Source organism: Calypte anna, chromosome 3 (genome assembly GCF_003957555.1).
Source record: "Calypte anna isolate BGI_N300 chromosome 3, bCalAnn1_v1.p, whole genome shotgun sequence".
Lineage (NCBI taxonomy): Eukaryota > Metazoa > Chordata > Aves > Apodiformes > Trochilidae > Calypte > Calypte anna.
The window spans coordinates 100633779-100648089 of record NC_044246.1 but is presented as its reverse complement, the minus strand read 5'-3'; positions in this window follow the sequence as shown (position 1 = coordinate 100648089).

The window sequence follows — 14311 nt, the reverse complement described above, 5'->3', positions numbered from 1 at the left end:
TTCAGCAGTGGGCAATGATGACTGGGGGATTGGAGCATTTGGAAATTGGAGATTTCCTCTCTTATGAGGAAAGGCTGAGAGCTGGGACTCCAGCCTGGAGAAGAGAAGGCTGAGGGGAGACCTTATCAATGTCTATAGGTATCTGAATGGTGGGTGCAAGGAAGATGGAGCCTGACTCTTCTCAATACTTCCCAGTGACAGGACAAGGGGCAATGGGCACAAGTTGGAACATAGGAAGTTCCATTTAAATATGAGAAAAAAGCTTCACTATGAGGGTGACAAGGCACTGGAACAGGCTGCCCAGGGAGGTTGTGGAGTCCCCTTCTCTGGAGATATTAAAAACCCACCTGGATGCAGTTCTGTGCAGTGTGCTCTAGGTGATCCAGCTTTGGTGGGAGAGTCAAACTAGATGATCTTTAGAGGTCCCTTCCACCTCTGATACTTCTGTGATACTCTGATTTCTAAAGGAAAAATTATTCATCCAAGGAGCTCTACGAAGAGGTAAGCTCTGTTTAGGCTCACACCAGAAAATGGAAATGTCTGACCAGGGGACAGAGAGTGGTGTCACCTTCCCACAGCCTCTGCTCTGGCCCTTCTCACCATGGAGGCATTAACAATTTTGTCATGCATTTTTTAAAATAAGATTCTTTCTAAGTACTTAGTAGAGGGGTTAGCTTGTTAACTGCTGCACTGGAGCAGTAGGAACTCCAGGTAAAGTGAGAAGAGCAAATGAGATTTGGGAAATTGGTGGGTCTCATCTAAATTGTCAATAGGTGTTCTTATTTCAGGCAAGGACAGTGTAGCTCCAAGTTTGGGGCTGTCTGGAGAGACCAAGGAAGTAGGGTAGGAAAGAAGACTGCCTCAGGCATCCCAGGGCTTGACTCAGAAGAGAGGACAGTGTAGCCTTTAATGTTTGCTTTCTTTCCCAATTTGCAGGTCAGCTTCAGCAGGCCTGCACGCACTTGAAAAAAAATTACAAGCTGCGTCCAGCCCCGTGGGTCTTAGTCATGGGACTCATCCTTACTCATCGGATTGGCCCCCGAAAAGTTGGTGAAACTGCTTGTATGATTGAGCCTTTTGGCAGAAAGGGCTGCTCATCCAGATGGGGTTCAGTTTGTTTTGGATGTTGTAAAAATGCAAACATTGCTGGAAGGCAGCAGGAATTTTACCCATGCAAGCTCAAAAGTGCAAAGGGTCACAAGCTCACCTGGGACAGTTCTGGAGTCCAAGACTGTCCTGATGCTTCAGTGATGGTCTTCAAGGAACTATCATGAATGTGTATCCAGGCACATGATTTTATTTTTCTGTTTCCACATCTCCTGCAGTCTCCAGAGCTTCCCTGTTCCCAGGGAACAGGTAGGTTCCCTGGCAGCAGGTAGAGCCCTCATGCCTTTTAGTTGCCATAGGATTTATGTCATTTAAGTCAATTTAGGAAGGTGGGAATAGAAGCAGAGTGTTCCCATCCATGTGATGTGTTGCAAAGGACATTCTTTTTGTCCCTGTTTTTCCTCACAGAAGGAAAAGCCTTGTCACCCTCAACTACTATAGAGCAGCCAGGAGTCAGAAGAGGGGGATAACTCTAATCTGGGTAGCTGGAGACTGTAAAACTCTGCATTGGAACTGATCCAGGTACAGAGACCCCATCCCCCTCAACCCTGGTGATCACAACCATCACGGACATCCGTTTCCACATGGCATCTCCATCAGCAGTGTCCTTGGCTGTGGCTACTGATATTTTTGCTGTCTTTTCACTGTAGCAGTGGATGTGAGGGGACTGCCCAGCTCAGAATAACAATGATCCTTCCTGCCCTGCAGAGCACTGGAAACCTCTGTTCTATCTTGGTTTCCTGTTAAAGCTGAGCATCTGGAAGGAAGGATGGTCTTACAATTAAGACACTGGACTGCTAGGACTGAGCTGCAGTTGTAGTTTCTACTTGTACTTTCCCATGTGACTTGGAGGGTCACTTAAACTCTGTTTAATTTTGTTGCATTTAAGAAACAGGAAAAATTCCTTATTTCACAGGAGAAAAACTTCACTGCTTAACTGGAGAGCATGGTCATGAGACCCTAGGAAGTGTAAGAGAGAAGAAACAGCTGGTAAGGCACGGCACACAGGGGTCCTGGTTGATTATAGCAAAGGTGTTGGTGGCAAGAGTCCTCCCAATTTGGTGGAGTTTCTCATTTTTTTCCTCAGGTGCCTCCTAAAAACACTTAAGCTCAGTTTTTGGTAGTTAGGGACAATGCAACTTAAAACCAAAGCAACACTTTACCCTGCAGTGTATAACTTCCAGTCATCTGTGTGTAGACTAATTTGCCACGAAGAGAAGTCTTTCCTCACAATCAGAGCAAGGCTGCTGTGACATTATGTTCCTGCCATCCCTGATGGATGGGCTAGCACTTGGTAATCTGTTTAAAAGCATCTATTTTGGGTCAAACTGCTTTGAGGAACAAACCTCCAGAACTGCAGTGTGATCAGGCTGGAGACCAATTAGCTGGTTTGTCCCTGCTGCCCTTGCTCCACCTCAGAGGTTTGCCCACAGCCTGAGATGGTTTATGAATTTCACGATAAGTGATTTTGATCTGGCTTTCTCATCCCTGTTTTAGTCCCAGTGGAAGGTGTTTTTAAGCAGGGGCCTCTGTCCCACTCAGTGAAATTGTGTTGATAGAATTGGGGTAGGGAAGGGCTTTGCTGCTGGGGCAGGGCTGGGGCTCAGAACAAAGAGCCAGAGGGAAGGCAAATAATTAAGTTTGGCTGGGGAATCACAAGACTCTTGGGACCAGCAGTGGGCTGCTACAAAGCCACACTGTCAGCCAGTTGAAGTTTTTGGTGCTCTTTTCAAGTCAGATGTCCTGCAGACTGCTCTTTCTCCAAGGAGAGGATTCCAACAGATTAAAAACTTGATTTTCTTCTGAAACTTGCTGGGTATGGATAAAATAAGATAAATTCTCTCTCTCTTTTTTTTTTTTTTTTTTTTTTTTTTTCCCCTATAGAGGGGGGTCTTTAAGTATAAGCATTATGACTAAGAAGTTAGAGTTGAGGACACAGGACACATCAGCGTGATGTCCTTAGCTAGGACTCTCTAAGGAGACCAAGCTTCAGCAGCCTCCTCTGTGTTTTGGAAAACAGGGATGTGATGAACTTGCCAATGTGGTGGTTGCTGGAGCAGTAACCTCTCACAGAGAGGTGGCCAACTGCAAGGGGCAGCCACTTCAGAAACTGATTCTCCTGTTTCCAAAGGGAACACATGTTTTTGCAGTTAAAATTAGGTAGCTGCTCTTTTTTAGCTGTTGGCAGTTCTGCTTTAGCTTTTCTTAAACCCATATTTTCACGGGCTCTTCTGCATGCACAAATGGCAACATCCTGCTGATAAACCAGGACAGTTTTTTATAGAAACTCTGAAGCATCTGCCATAGGCAGTTTATCATTGATTTAACCACTACAGTTTAAAGCCTGTTAGTTCATATTGTCAGATTAGTCACATTGGTGCTTTCGTTATGCTCTTTTATGGCACCTTTTCTACTTCCAGCCCACAAGACCTAAACAGATTTTTTTTTTTTCATCGTACATTTCCCCCCTTCTTGTCTCCTCACACTCACCCCCCAGGGAGCTGAGATGCTCTGAAGACAAGACAGAGCTCTTGCTCTGTCTAAAGATAGCTTCTAGGCTCGATGGGTGATGTGATACAGAGCCTTTCACTGTCTGGGTTGCTACTTTGGCTGTGAATCAGATCAGTCATGACTGAAACAGGCTGTTCTGCAGTAGCTTTCTAGTGGTCCATTTGATACAATTTATATATTTCGTGTTCATATTCAATTCCATTTGTCACAAATCACAACCACAACCGAACTTAACCTGCTCTCAACTTGATCCCCACCAAGATGGTGGGAGTCTTTGGATGCATCTGTCCTGTCTGGACTATCTCCTTATGTTTTTGTTGACATTTAAAGATGTTATTACCTCTTTATGGCCAGATCCAAAGAGCTGTAGTCAATAGAATTAAATCCAGCTGGCAGCTGGTCATGAGTGGTGTCCCCCAGGGCTCAGTGCTGGGACTGCTTCTGTTTAACATCTTCATTGATGATTTGGATGAGGGGTTAGAGTGCACCACCAGTAAAACTGCAGATGACACTAATCTGGGTGGGAATGTTGATCTGCCTGAGGGTAGGGAGGCTCTGCAGAGGGACCCAGACAGGCTCAATCCATGGGCTGAGGCCAACAGCATGAGTTTCAATAAGGCCAAACGTGAGGTACTGCACTTTAGCCACAACAACCCCCACCAGCACCACAGGCTTGGGGAGGAGTGGCTGGAGAGCTGCTCAGCAGAGAGGGATCTGGGGGTGCTGACTGACAGCAGCTGAACATGAGCCAGCAGTGTGCCCAGGTTGCTAAGAAGGCCAATGGCACCCCAGCCTCTATCAGTATCAGTGACCAGCAGTGCCAGGGAGGTGATCTTGCCCTTATACTCAGCCTTGGTGAGGATGCACATCGAGTACTGTGTGCAGTTTTGGGCACCAGAGTACAGGAAGGACATGGAGGTGCTGGAGAGGGTGCAGAGAAGGGCAGCCAGGCTGATGAGGGGTCTGGAGAACATGTATTATGTGGAGAGGCTGAAGGAGCTGAGGATGTTCAGCCTGGAGAAGAGGAGGTTGAGGGGAGACCTTATTGCCCTCTTCAGCTCTCTGAAAGGAGGCTGTAGTGAGGCTGGTGTTGGCCTCATCTGCCCAGTGACTAGCGATAGGACAAGAGGAAATGGGTTCAAGTTGCACCAGGAGTGGTTCACAGTAGATATTAGGAAAAATATATTCACTGAAAGAATAGTGAAGCATTGGAACAAGTTGCCCAGGGACATGTTGAAGTCACCAGCCCTGGAGGTATTAAAAAAAAAATGTGTGGATGGTGCTTTGGCAGATAATTTAGTGGTTAAGGTGGTGTAGGACTGATGGTTGGACTCGATGATCTTGAAGGGCCTTTCCAACCATGATGATTCTATGATGCAGGGTGTAGGTGACCATCTCTTTGCTGGAGGTAATCATTTGCAAAGCTCTGATGTTGAACAAGATACTACAAAAAAAATTCTGATCAGCTCCAGCCAGCCACATGGGTTTGAACAGTCAGCATTTGTATATTAAAATAATATGTCTGATTTTGACAACTGCAGTTTGGGGAGTCCTGTTGGGACCTAGAGGGTCCCTCCTGCTGGTAGATCACAAGGACTGTTGCTGTGAGCAAGAGGGTGTTGTTTTACCCCTGGCAATGCAGAAGTCTTTTGCTGGCAGAAGTAACCCTAAAAGTCTGGTCACAGCATGTGTATGCACTCTGAGATGGACCAGGCACTCTTTCCAGAGATGAGGAGGGTTGCTGCTGCAGCTCTGGGGGTGTCTGTGGAGTCTGTTGACCTGCTGCTACTGTGTCCAGCATGTTTTGGACCTGAATCAGCTTGGACATCCAGGCAATGTCAAAGCTGGACATCACTAAGCAGTTTGGATGTGACCACCTTGCTAAGATGCACAGGGGTGATCTGGTTGGCCATTGATCTCAGGATCAGAGAATGTGTCTGGGCCCATCTTATTTGCTGATATTACCATCTCCTCTGTGCCTCACTGTTTGTGCAGTGCCTGAACCCCAGTTTTCTAAATCATAAAATTGTCATTATAATGCAAAGGCATGACCTGAAATAAGAGTGGTCATTAATACCCATAGATTCATCTCTTAGGGTTTTCTGCACTCTAGAGGTAAGCAGATGGACTTGATCAGACAGACAGGACTGGACTGATGTGGTCTCTGTCCATATTTACAAGTTTCTTCACTGGAGTCCCTGCTCTTGATGTACCAAGAGGTAGCAAAACCAAAAGAGTTGAAACATGAACAGGAGCTGAAAGTTTGGAGTTCTTTTCTGGCATGGCAGATTTGCACTGTGGCTTGAGCCAAATTTCTCTGAGCTTCAGTCTCTTGGCACTGAAAATGGAGAAAATACTTCACTCTCATGGTGGCTGCGGAACTCATTGAGGAGCCACCAGCCGAGCTCTTTAGATTAGCAGATGGAAGAATTTGTGTGGTACTCATTATTTGCATCCCAGACCTGCCTTTTGGTCCAATCAGGAGGGGATTTTGCCTGCGTGTCTTGTTGGAACTGCCACCGGCATCCTAGTTCTGGGCATGCACTGCACATTTTACCTGCTCTCTGAACATTGATCAAAGCTTCTGGGAGAAGAAGCCAGCAACATACTAAATACATGTCAGTTCAGTTGTTTTCACATGCAGAGCTTTGCTTAGCCTGCTAAAGCTCATTGTCTCCAAGCCAAGTAATTGAAGGAGTCAAGGCCCTATTTAACCTTTCAGGAAGAGCTGATGCCTTGACATCCACAAAGAAGTTCTTTGTTTGAGGAGCTAAAGGAACTTTGCAAGGTTAGGCTCAGGTATTACAACCCAGCACATGGTCACTGGCTCTAATGGGTTAGTTAAGTGGTTGGGGCTGTGATGTGTGAGCCCTAGGGCTTGACTGATTCTTCTGTCCAAAGAATTCAAACCTGCAAATACCACCTGTGAGGACATTGCCCCAGCTTCCTGGTGTGAAGGAGCTTTCTCCTGAGGGAGATGGAGAAAGGTGTCACAAGCACTCCCAGTCCCTCATTTTTGATCTTTTTCTTTCTTTAAGGTAACTTTAATAATGATTGATTAGCAGGAGAAATAATGATTTTGTAGCCCTGGAACAACTAATTTCAGGGTATGGTTCCAGCTCCTGTGAACAGAGTGGACTGCAGGTTACCCACACCAGGGTCCCTTAGAGTTTGTTTTGTGATGGCAGACCCTTGGTTTGAAGTCTTGTGTGGAATGAGACAAAGAGTAGGTTTGAACCAGAAATGTCCAAAGCCCAGGATGAGAGAGAACAGTGGTCTCCCTCAATTTTCAAACCTGGTCTGTCTGTTGAATGTGGTGAAAAATTCAGAGCAGAGTAAACTGGCTTTTTCCAGGAAATTCTCTGCCTGAGGTCCTGCAGTGACCACCCCACAGGCAGTCTGCCTGTGTAAGACAGGCAGTATGAATTTTACCCCAGAGCTGTCCATCACTGAGAACAACTGTTGATTTTTCTGTTGTGTTCTGCCATGAAATGTCTGTAATGAATAAACCTGGGATGCCTTTTTTCATTGTTCAGACTCTATTAATACAGGAATAACTTTATCTCATCTTGTTTCTCTCAGTCATCACTGCTGCTATTTTCTGTGCTTCTGCCTGTGTTAGAACTGAACTTGGACCAACACACTAAAGAACTGTCATTCCTTATCTAATAGCAATCATATCCAGCAACTCTTTGTTAAAAGTGATATAGTTAACAGGAAGAAAATTTAATTGCACCATCTCTTTTTAATTTTCTTTCTTTCCTTTGTCTCCTTTGTGTCTCCAAGTTGTTACCTTGGCACATGCAGTTGCAATCTTGCCCTCTTTTAACCCAAGTCCAATTGATCACCATCACTCTGCAATCTGCAACGCCATGGGTCTGCCTGGCTGCAAGCTGAAAGAGGCACCACGTGAGGCCTTTCTCCAGTGTCATGCCTGGTATTAGGAAAATGCTCTACAAGCTACTTTGAAATCTTCACCCCTATAAATCTGTCTGGTATAATGAGGCTCACGGGTTATTTAAGGTGGAGGGCTGTTGGCTAGAGTGCTAAAGATCTGTCTTTCTTCTGCATCCTTGTGTAAGCAATTCCATATGTTCACTGCCCATATGGACATTGTGACAACAGAGGAATCTTGCAAGAGCACCTAATCACCTTACATTACCTCTGAAGCCCATTTAACTTGCTAAGCTCTACAGTAATCATATTTTGTTGCTGATTTTCAATGAACAGCAGCAGCACCCAGGTCCCACATGGTATGATTAATACATTGATTTTAGTTGATTCATAACATGATCCTTTTTATTCCAGAAAAGGACCAGAAAGCCAAGTGTATCATTAGCAGCTACTGTGGAAGTAATAATTAACTTGATTTACTACTTGCATCCACAAGATAGCCCATAACTGTTCACTATGTTTGAACTAAGGAGAGGCACCAATATACATCCTCCCATTCTTACAGTTTGTGTTGCACACGAGGTGATTCTTGCTATCTAAACCCTGGCATAAGCCACACAAATCTACAAGCAGATGGGCCAGTGCTTTTCAACTGAGCTTAACTTATCCTCAGTTGATGCCTTGGTAATGAGCCTGACACAATGTCACTGCCTCAGGACCCTGAACCCATAAACTGAGAATTGCTTAAAGGACTCTGGTCCACAACTGTAGAGATGTTTTTGAAGATCAGGCTTCCTTAAATATCACTTACTGTAAATGAAATTATTCAGTGAAATGAAATGACTGCAGGATGGATGATGATGCATGGCTGCATTTCTCAAAGCAACTCCCTGCTCCCCTCTGCCTCCTGCCCATGGTTGGTGCAACAGGCACCAGCCAGATCTGGGCACACTGCAATGGATGAGCAATGGATGGTAGTCTCTGTGTCACCCAGGCCTGGATCACCCTTTTCCCAGCAGGTTCTGGAAGCAATTTACAATTAATTTTTGTGGAGCTTAGTCTGCTTCTTGTCTAGCTCTTTTCTGAAAGGTCTTGTGCACTCCAGCTAGCCCATAGGCAGGCTAAAAACATGCAGGTGCCTCTGCCTGGTGAGTGGTACACAGCCAGACATATGCCTGGAGTGTACTTATACCTTAAGACATGGGTCAGAGGTTCTGGTGTCCCGTCTTAGGAGTGAGCACATAAGCACTGCTCCTTGGGGAATGTTTGAATTTTGGCCACAAGATGGATTTGCACCCAACTGTGTGAAGAAATAATGGAATCATAGAATCCTAGAATGGTTTGGGTTGGAAAGGACCTTAAAAATCCCCTGCATAGGCAGGGACACCTCCCACTAGACCAGGTTGCTCAAAGGCCCCATCCAACCTGTCCTTATACACTTCCAGGGACAGAACATCAACAGCTTCTCTGGGCAACCTGTTCCAGTGTCTCAACACTCTCACAGTAAAGAATTTCTTCCTTATGTCTAATCTATGTTTATCCTCTCCCAGTTTAAAGCCATTACCTCTTGTCCTATCAGGTTCTTGTAAAAAGTCCCTCTCAGATTTTCTGTAGGGCCTTTCCAGGAACTTGAAGGCTGCTATGAGGTCTCCCTGGAGTCTTCTCTTCTCCAGGATGAACAACACCAGCTCTCTCATCCTGTCTTCAGAAGAGAGTTGCTACAGCCCACATCCTTGTGGCCTTCCTCTGAGCTTTCTCCAGCAGCTCCATGTCCCTCTTGTGTTGGGGGTTCCAGAGCCAGAACACAGTGCTCCAGGTGGGGTCTCATGTGGAGTACTGTGTCCAGTTCCAGGGAGATAGACGACAGTTTTTTGTCTCTATAGGCAGTTACACAAATTTATTTGCCAAAACAATATTTGAGTCGATGAGAAAAAGAGAAAAAAAATTCTCCTACCTCCACCAAAAAGGTACTGGAATGTGAGGAAAAACATACCCTTACCTTTCAGGTACCAGGTAACATTTTGTGGTTGACCACTGCCAACTGCTGGTGCACAAAGCCAGGACTCTTCAGGCTCCCAGTGCTGGGAAATCTCTGTTCCACTACCTACCTATTGTTTGTCCTTTTTGGACATGTTGGACATGCCCTTTTGACACGTTGTCATGCCATCTCTCTCTGCTTCTCTCTCAGAACATGCCTTTTCCATGTACATTGGGTTCTCTGGGGTAAGGACTGGCCCATGACATTTATTAATGTCATGCTTGGCATGCTCAAGCATGACTCCACTGAGGTCTCCAGTTGCTACAGAAGTGCAAAATAATTAAAAGAACATGTTAAAGCTTTAGCCCATAATGCTGTCATCCAGACAGTTGATGCTTGTTAACTTCTCAGATAGATTTTGACTTTGACCTCAAAATTGTGTGTCTTTCTTATATTATTTGCTTGCAGTATCCCATACTGTCATGCTTACAACCACTGGAGAACCCCTCTGTATGTGGAAGAGTAACAGAGCCTTTTTCCCTCAGGGGCCTTGGACTGGAACTTGTCCCTGCTTGTCCCAAAAGAGCATTTTAGAAAGTGGCCTCTGATTTGGGACACCCATAAAGAGACATCTTGTTCTGCCTCAGAGTTTTAAACATCCACCAACCAAAGCACCTGGCAGATCAGGAAACCCTCCACCAGGCACATGGGCCTGGCTCTCTGGGATTTCTCCTGAAGATCTGTATCTGAGGGAGTATCAATCTTTTGTAGATTATCTGACATGGAGAAGCTCTCCTGACACCAACCAACCTTCTAACTAGAACTCAAGTGACTGCATTTAGAGAACAGTACTTGAGCTCTCTGCAGCTGCATCTGATGTGCATTGTCCCTCTCTAATGTCTGGTGTCTGTGGCTGGATAGAAGAACAACATGTGTTGTCTGACGTAAAACTGACTTAGTTCTACAGATAATAGGAGAGCCCAGAAATACATTCCCTCCTTTGAGAGAGGGATGAAATAACCTTTGGAGAATGGGAACACTCCCTTTGAGACTGTAGAACAAACTGTTGGCAAGTGCTGGGATATCTGCAAAGAACCAGAATCATCCAGGTTGGAAAGGACCTCTGAGATCAAGTCCAACCCTTAATCCACTACCACTGTGGTTACCAGACCATGGCACTGAGTGCCACATTCAATCTCTTCTTAAAAACCTCCAGGGATGGAGAATCCATCACCTCCCTGGGCAGCTCGTTTCAATGTCTGATCACCCTCTCTGTAAAGAATTTTTTCCTAATATCTAACCTAAACCTCCCCTGGCAGAGCTTAAGTCCATGCCCTCTTGTCTTACTGGTAGCTCCCTGGGAGAAGAAACCAACCTCCACCGGCTCCAACCTCCTTTCAGGGAGTTGTAGAGAGTGATGAGGTCTCCCCTGAGCCTCCTCTTCTCCTGACTAAACGCCCCAACTCCCTCAGCCCTTCCTCATAGGACTTGTGCTCGAGTCCCTTCACAGCCTCCTTGCTCTTAAAAAGGACGATCTTAAAAGAACAATCTTTTAGCTTTTGTGCCACATGATTTCTGGAACTCCTCCACAAGTTCACACAATACCATTTGGCTGTAAAGCCCCCTGACGTGACCCAGAAGAGGAGATGCAGAACGGTTGTGGCTCCAGGAAGTACTAAACTTGTATATTCTTGGTAAGCTTGGCTTTGAACTTTATCCTTCCCTGCACCTGGCATCTTGCCTCTTTGGTGCAGATGATGTACCCTGAAAAACATGCTCTGCCACATCACACAGACACAGGCAAGCAGCATGAACTGTGGCCATGGGATGATAATCCCCAACGAAGGAGCGCAAATTAGAGAGGAAGTGCTTGTTTTGAGTAAATGGCTTTCAAATAAAACAATGACAGCACAGCTTAAAAAGCTGTTTAATTAGTCAGTTTGCCTTCCGCTGCTTAGTGCCTTATGACTGCTAAGCTTTTTATTGCTTCACTTTTCTGTGCCAGCTGGTATGTTAACCCCATAGCCTATGCTAGGCTCTAATAGCAGCAAAATCTGTTGCACCACAAGCAGCTGACAGCTTCTTGAAAGTCACCTTCTGTTTAACAAAGAAAAAGTGCAGTAAATTCTGGCAAGGTGCAGTGTCATTTCTTTTCCTGTGCTTGAGTTTTACCTGACATAGCAAGGGGTAATCTTCAGATGAGGAAGACAAGACTGGGAGAGTATTATGGTAAAGTCCAGTCCTACACAACTGCTGGCATCACCAGCAGAAATGCAGAATTGCATTGAATTGGCAGAAATGTAATGAATTAAGAAGATTTATGCCTTACATTTCAGTGGTATTGGGGTGATAGGCAAGCAAATTGCTTGAGGGTGGGATGTGGTGCCCTGGAGATCACATATCCATCTGGAAACACCTGAGTTCCCTGAGAACAGGTAAAAAGATGAAGAAAGTGTTGATGGTAACTTGCCTGATAAATTACTCCACTGAGCTGATGATATGTGGGTAGTGGGAATGGCCTTGGTTTGTTCTGCACTGTGTAAGTTAAGGTAAGAGCTCTTCCCATGCCTGGCCTGTGCTGTGCTATGCGACTCCTAGGACTGGTGCACAGTGGCTGTGGCCAAGAGCCTGCCCTGGCTCCACACATTTCCCCGGTGGGAGCAGTCTACACCATCTGAGCAGTTTTTTAGTTGGATTATTTCCTTCTGAGGTCAGAAAGGTGGAACAAATCCAAAAGAGGGATGGGATGGATCAGACAGGTATCTAGACCATGTCCCTCAGCTGCCACAGACTTGCAGAGGCAGCCTGGTGTGAGTATCCAGACCTACACATGGACCATCGCGAGGGGTCAGCATTCCTGGACAGAGATGCAGAAAGCCACCAGCCTGTGCTGGAGACTCTTCAGGTCCAGGCAAAATGAATTGCTGGTCATGAGTCCGTCTGAGCTACTGCTTGTCTCCTGCAGATGTACACCTACCAAAGGTGCCCTGCCTGGGATAGGGTGACAGCACTTCAACTGCTACTGTGTCTGGAATACGTACGTGGAAAATGGGGCAGATGGAACCCTTGTGTTTGCGTTCACTGGGCTGAACCTTTCTTCTTTGCTATTTCCCTTGTTCTGAGGAGGCTGCAAGAAAATCTTTTTCTTCACCCACTTTAGCATTGGAGCTGAACCCTGGATTGCCTACTCACTGCAATTCTTTCCTAGAAAAGGGCCTGGCTGCCTCAAGCTTGTAACAGTCCCAGGCCTGGTGTTGAATTTCATATGTTCAGGGTCATGTGAAAGAGCCCTAAGATAAAGACTGTAGGAAGACAATCAGAATTTACTGAACTACTGTGAAAAATGCATGGTTAGACTGTGTATATACATATATATATATATACATATCTGTGTGTGTCTCTGTGTATATGCACATCCACGTGTATTTCTATATTTAGTTTCCCCTGGAGTGAGGTGCGGGCCATGTCCCCTGACTAATGAAATGCTTCTTCTGGGACAGACTGCAATGCTGTGACCACTCCTCTGCTTTGGTATCATGTCCTTCTCCTGCTGGGACTTGTAGCTTCTTCTGAGGTCTCCCAGTTCTTCTGAGAAACAGTTCATTAAAAAGCAGAACTAATCCTGTTCCTTTGTTCATTTGCATTGGAATTACTTGCCACCCCCCATTCTTCTCTAGCAACATCAGGGAAATAAAACCTTTAATCTATCATGTAGATGTGTTTCAAATCAAAAATTAAAGTCATTTCCCTCACTTTAAGGATTATCTTCGGTTTAGAAAACATGAGAGAGGCTTGGAAGTGCCATGGGTGCTAAGGCACAGTGATTTGATCCAATCTGATTCATGAGCTGTGCATGGAGAGTTCCTCCGGGTAACCACAGGGAGTCCATCAGGTCACAGTTCACAATGTTGGACCCATTTATAGGTACCATTCTCAGATACATATATACAGATTGCTGTTTTGTCCAAAGCTCATTTTCAGTTCAGTGGCCTCATAAAAATGGTTCAGTAGACAAAATATTCTGGACAGAAATCTGCTGAGCAGAAGAAATCTTTAGTTGGAAAGTACCCTTTTTGCAATCTCACCCAACCCAAAACACAGGCTTACAAGTTTGAAATTGTATCACTTTTTAATTAAGTACTGAATGATGTTACCTTTAGAATCACAGGCTGGAGAGGCAGGGTGCTAGTGATTAAATATCTTGATCCCTATCCCATAATCCTAATGTTCTGCCAGTTGGCTATCAAAGCATGTCCGGAGCAGAGCAAGCGTTTGGCAACTTTGCAACCTTCAGTGATTTCAGAAAAACCCCAAATGACTCTTTAGTTTATGTTTCTATTTTAATCTATATGCTATATCTACAGCTGCTGAAGAAAGGCTGTTCAGCGTTTCCTGGGCTTCACAAGCTTTGAGGAACAATCTTGATGAATTCTCTTCCCAACTAAAAAGTGCTTAGTTGTGTAATAACAGATTTTGGGCAGGAAGGCCAAATGCTTCTCCAGGGAGTGACAGTAGCCTTAGTCACACTGGTATATGCAGGGCTGCACAGGCACACTCACAATATCATTGCCTTTGAGGGTGTTTGTGTGGTGAACACGACTGGAAAATCCTTTGTCATGGTCCAGTGACAAAGTGCTTATGCTTTTGTCGTGTAGTTCCTTGACCTGGTCTGTTGTATGGTGTTTGAACCCATTCAGAAATCTATTGAGTATTTGGACTGAAAACTGAGCTGGATGTCTCAGACACTTCCATGGTCCTGCCACAGTAGCAAGTCTGGCCATGGGGTAGTCAAGCAGCAGCAAATGACCTAAAGATAGTTCC